The sequence below is a fragment of the Chelmon rostratus genome, chromosome 8 (genome assembly GCF_017976325.1).
Source record: "Chelmon rostratus isolate fCheRos1 chromosome 8, fCheRos1.pri, whole genome shotgun sequence".
In the NCBI taxonomy this organism is placed as follows: Eukaryota; Metazoa; Chordata; class Actinopteri; order Chaetodontiformes; family Chaetodontidae; genus Chelmon; species Chelmon rostratus.
Window position 1 is genome coordinate 5473325 of NC_055665.1, and position 6000 is coordinate 5479324.

The window sequence follows — 6000 nt, forward strand, 5'->3', positions numbered from 1 at the left end:
AGTTTTAGATGAAAACAACGTCAGAGAGTGCAGTTTTGGCTTGTTTTGTTTTGTGTTGTTTTAAATCAACCTAAACACACGTGTCATGTGTTTGAAACACGAGCAGAAAGAAGACAACATGCATGTCAGACATGTAAGTATCTCTAAACTAGCCAAAAGTTACCCACAATTAGCCCAAACTTGTACGTATTTTTCTTTCAGCTGACTGTACGTTAGCAGCTACGGCCACTTCAGCTTCAGTATTTGTGGCAGGTAGATCGAACACAGACTAAAACAGATATAAATATTTAAGAAGCCATTGATATAGTTTAATTTTTCACATGCTAAACATCACAACTCGACAAGCTGAACCTGTGTCAACGCTAGCGTCAACTTTCAAAACGGCTCGTGCATGTTTCACATTAGCTTAACTCGTGTGTGCTGTTTGTCCCACGCCACGCAAAGGCAGCGTACTCGAACTCAGGGCGCCATTTTGGCTCCACAGCTTCTTTCCTTGATGCAGTTCCTGCGTTTGGTCATGTGCATCGCAAATCCAGCAAGATAGATTGTCCCTCTTAGAAACGCGCTGAGGACGAGAGCGAACCAGTGTTGCTGCAGTCAAGCAGAATCTAACTTTACAGCTTATTTTGAATTCACTGCCATTTTCATTTGTCAAGTAAGCTTTCAGGGATGCTAGCAACTAGCGTGTTGTGAACAGAGTTTTAAGAGCCAGAACATGAGCGTTAACAGATTTATAAGGCCACCTATATGGAAACAAATCACCTGTAAGTTATTAAAATACTTTATTGTGTTGCCACAAAATTATATGTCTATGATAACGAAATTATAAATGGACAATTAACTTGAGCAATTATGTCACAATTAATAATATACAAGGCAAGCTCTTTGAGAATCGTAAATAATTTTGGATATTTAAAAGTCATAGGATAGGCCTACCTTTGGGATATTACACACACACGAACACACACAGACACACACACACACAGACACACACACACACACACACACACTGTACAATAGCCAGAAACACTACAGTGAATATACACTCTCCGCAACATTATTCTAATATCCTTTCTGTAAAATGCTAAGGCTAAACATAGCTTATAGATATTGTGAAGCGTGCGCCCACACACACGCGCACACACTCACTTGCGTGCGCGTGCTCAGTCCTCCACCCCCTTCTCTCTCTCTCTCTCTCTCTCTCTCTCTCTCTCTCACTCACTCACTCACACACACTCGTGTTTCACCCTCACACCTCGGCAGCAGCGTGCAAATAAACACACACACATACACACTCACACACACACGCACACACACACATACACATCTCTGCATCCTGTATTTTTTTATGCACCGGGAACCGGGCGCTTTATAAGCGGTCGTGGATTATGATGCCAGTTTTTGTAACAGCGGAATATTGGCCTCTCCTTCGGCCCCAACTGTGAATAGCACTATATCGCGTGTTTTATTTTATTTTATTTTTATTTTGTCACATTTATTTCTAATCTGGTTCCCCGTTTACTTCAGAGCACCGAGAGACCGCCGAGACTCAAAGCTCACGTTCAATGCCGTTGGAACATGTCCTATGTTCCCTTTCAAGGTAAGACAGAGCAGATATTTTATATTTTTTTGTCCTCCACTGCATCCCTCTTTTCTATCCTCCTCCCCCGTTCCTCACCATCCGCTCCCTCTCTCTCTCTGTCCCCCTCTTCTCCCTCTGTCTCTCCGGCACTATCATATGCAATAGGCATATCTAAAAGCACCATAGCCGACAGGTGCATAGAAATAGCCTAGAGTGCCTTCTAGATGGATGCCCACACACGCACGCACGCACGCAAAAACACACGGATCCAGCGCAGCGTGTGTCCGTATAGACCTGTGCATGCGGCAATTATAGTATTGTAATAAGGTATGCATGTGTACTGGTGTCTACTCCTGCAAGTGCATTCCTCCGTTTGAGAGCGGCCACAGCGTTTATGGGGGAAAAAAATGCTGTAGTGTTCCTAAAATGTTCCTGTAATAATCCTCTGCTGTTTCAGAGTACACCATAAGGAGTTTATGGACAAGATAATACTTGTCTGATGTGGTGTCTGGACAGTTCATATATTATGAAGTTTATACTGCCCTTATCATGCTTAATGGTCTCTGGTGTAAAATTCCTATAATATTCTTATAGGCACTCTTAATGAAGCATAAGGAGTTAAAGTGTGTTTTTAATACTTAAATAAATTTCTGTCTCCAGTGAAATATTCCTGTGGGGATTTGTAGTTTTCTGTAGTGTACTTATGACATATATTTCCTCCATATCCTGAATGGACTGCATCCTGCCTCCTGTGTGCTAAAACTTTGGCCCACTAAAATATGTATATGGCTGGAATGAGAGGCTACTTTATTCTTGCTGGTCTTTTATTCCCCCGTACTCGAGTGTGAGTGGGTGAAAGGCGCTTCAGTGTACGGTAAAGGCAGATTCCCCTTGGTATCATTGCACTGCAATTGTGACTAATGCTATATGTGAGCAGGCGTGCTGCAGTGAGCTGCCTCAAATCTATCCAGTCGAAACGTTCAACTTGCAGTGTGTGTGTGCGTGTGTGTGTGTGTGTGATTAGAGGGGCTGATGTGGAAAAAGCAGGGTCCTCAATCGTGGAACACCCAACGCAAAGTTGGGAGAAAACGTGAAGGATTGGGGGTGTCGTGGTTTGTTTGAGTACCTGTTATCAAGGAGGGTAGATGCCGAAAGCTGTAGGGACGTGGAGGATGTGTGTTGATATGAGCGTGTGTGACAGAGAGAGAGAGAAGGAGAGCGGCAGCGTAGTCAGTGTGTGGGTTCAGGAGAGAGTGGAGGTGTGCTGCATGTGACCGTCAGGGTGAGAGAGAGTGATGTTTTATGTGTGGATACGAGCACACACTGGCAGACCTGTAACCCCTCGTAGAACAATACAGGTGCTTCCAAAATGGAGACTAATCTCGACCTGAAAAACTCAACTCTCAGCCCCTGGACTTCACCGTGACCCTGGAGTCATCATCGGCGCTGCGCATGAAAAGAGAGACCAAATTTAACTGTGGCTGCCCGCTCGGCTCCTTTTCACTATGCTTTTTATTCCCTCAGAGCAAAGCAGATAATGGCCAAAATGCCCTCTTGTGCAAGTGTAGCTATAGTTGCATAATGTTGGGGAGATGCTCTGCCACTGTGTGTGTGTGGTGTGTGGTGTGTGTGTGTGTGTGTGTGTGTGCAAGCCCACTCTGGGAGTCATTGCCAGGAAATTGTGAGCACAGTGCTGCACCTTCAAAACCTGCCAGCGATGGCACCGAGTACTCTTTTCTCTGTGATCGCACAGTGTTGTTTCATTTTAGACATTGTTTTTCGGAGCTAAGCAGTGTTTAGTCTTAGTCAAGTTGGTACAACTGCTGAGGATTTAGCCGTAAGCTGGATTGTAAGGCGTATCAATATGGAGAAACACCAATCTGCTCAGTTTGGGTTTGCTGTTTTAACTTTGTGATTGCAGCAGCAGTATTAAAAAACCTACACTCAAAGGAGATGACACCTGTAAACCTGTTTATTTTCTAGCATTATCTGCTATTTATTGATTATATTGTAGAATCCAAAAGCCCCCATATGCGTCCCCTTAAATGCATGCATATGATAACATCAGAAAAGCATGCCGATATGTCTTGTCGCTCACCAGGAAATGAAGTTTTACATGGAAATAAGTTGGCAAGTAGAAACATGTCCTTGTTCCAGCATCTAAATTGTGAGAATTTGATGGTTTTCTCACTTTCATATCATCGTTTAATGAGTAACTTTTGATTTTTGGGCTGCTGATTGGGCAAGACCAGCCTTTTGAAGACCATACCTTGGGAAAACACGCTATTTTCTTATTTTGGAAAGATAATCAATTGTGAAAACAATCAATCGTTGTAGCTCCAGTATGTATTTTGGTGAACCAGCTGAATACACTCTAGACAGCTACTCCATCCATCTCCCCTGTCTACCTATACATTAGAAGCTCCATGGTTACTCAAAGCGATTATGTAACACGGTGTGATATTTATTGCCGCACAGTGACTCAACATCTAGAGATAAAATATGTGCTAAGACGGCTGATATTAGTTTGACATTGATTTGGGATGAGATATAGATCCACATAACAGTAGAGGGAGGGGGAAAAAAAACCATTCAGTAATCTTGCAGATGTATTTGAGCCCACATTGACAAGTGTGTTAAGCTAATGTACCAGGCAAGCCATTTGCAGTCATGCCAAGTACCGGCTCACATGAACAGGCAGTTAGTGGGAGGCAGGCAGCAGCAGCAGCAGAGATGGGCCTTCCTATCTTGGCTAAATCTTTTTCCTCCCTCATTCGCTCACTTAAACTCACACCTCCTTTCAGTCTATCGCTTTCTCCTTCTTTTCCTTTCTCTCTCCTCCGCTGTGGTCGACCCCCCTCATGCTGAACCACCCACCCACACACACACACACACACACACACACACATGCTCTCCTACCCCCTCGCCGTCTCTTCTCTCTCTCCCTCTTTTTCCCATCTCTACAATGGCTGTATCCACGAGTGCCGATGGACACTATGGAAGCAAGCAGCCAGCCACCGAGCTATCCCTGGCCTTGTCGATTTTACAGTAGTTTGATACAGCAGCTCCTGTCAAGCATGGCCATAGTTAAAGAGACAGCACACCACCAATGCACTGCAGCACTCCTCTTCTCCCTCCTTCTCTTTCCCTTTCTTTCTCCCATGTGACATAAGGGACTGTCTTACACCCCTCCACTACCCGGGCTGTGCCAAGAACCATCATCTGTTAGGCTATTACTGTACTGCATGCGCGAGATTCATCTAGCCCTGTGCAATAGATCATCTGTCAGAAGACTGAGCCCATTCATTCTCCAGTAGGGCGCTAAGTGTACTGGAGATGCGTTTGCGGCGGCTTTTTCAAGTGTTGTGTTGAATTAGCGGCAGAGACGACCGGCGATGAACATTCGAGAGAAGTGATTTGCTTTTAATCACACACGTAGGGCTGAATTCTCCAGCCGGAGAGCTGCTCGGCTGGTGTTGACAGATCTTTAGTGATCTGATGTTTTGCGAATCAAAGAACCCCCTGTCCAAGTTCAGGGACGTTTTAAATTTGCTGGCCGAATCCCCTCTAGATGTGGGAAGTCAGCACTTCTAAATGTCAAACCAGACTGTGCCTTCAGCTTTTTCAAGTGTCCCCAAAGCTCTCTGGTCAAAGACATGCAATGATGTCAAGATATTGAGGAAATATCACTCGTGTCATTATTCTGGCCCACAGATAGTAAGTCAATCAGCGTTCAACAGGCCTTTATTTGAATGCACTCACATAATATTTTACATATTCATCAGCATGCACAGGGATGAATAAGCACACAGGGTGGTGCATAGCAGTTGCTTACTAAGCGTATATTAACATTAACTGGCAGAAACTTCATGGTCTTTGATACCCTAGAGGTTGATCAGTATCTGACCTTGACAGCATAAGATATATCTGGATAAAACCAGGGACTGTGACCAATCCATTGATAAACAAGTGTACGTACTGATGCCCCAGTCAAGATGTTAACATGATGTGACTTTTTACCGGAGATCAGGGCCTTCTGTAATGTGGGCCCCAATAGTATCGTACATCATCTGCATAGTGTGAGGTGGCTGCTTTTACAGTCTTGCACATACAAGGATTTCTTACTTTGTGGACCGTCAGTAAAAGGCTCCACATGGTTTATTTTTGGCAAAGAATAAATTAATCCCTAGTCCAGATGTGTCGTCACTTTCTCTGTCTTTTTGTTCAGTGTCAATAGATTGACTTCAGTCTCCGGCTGATCCTCTTTTCTCTTTTTTCCTATCTGTTGCCCAACACTAAACTAGCTTTAGTAAAGAATGCCCAGACCCTTATCCTCTAAGAGCCTTTGGTGCTTCAGTGATACATGGGGGAATCTACATGGGCGCTGCTGGAGGCGCTGGGAGGAGTGGCTTTTTAGA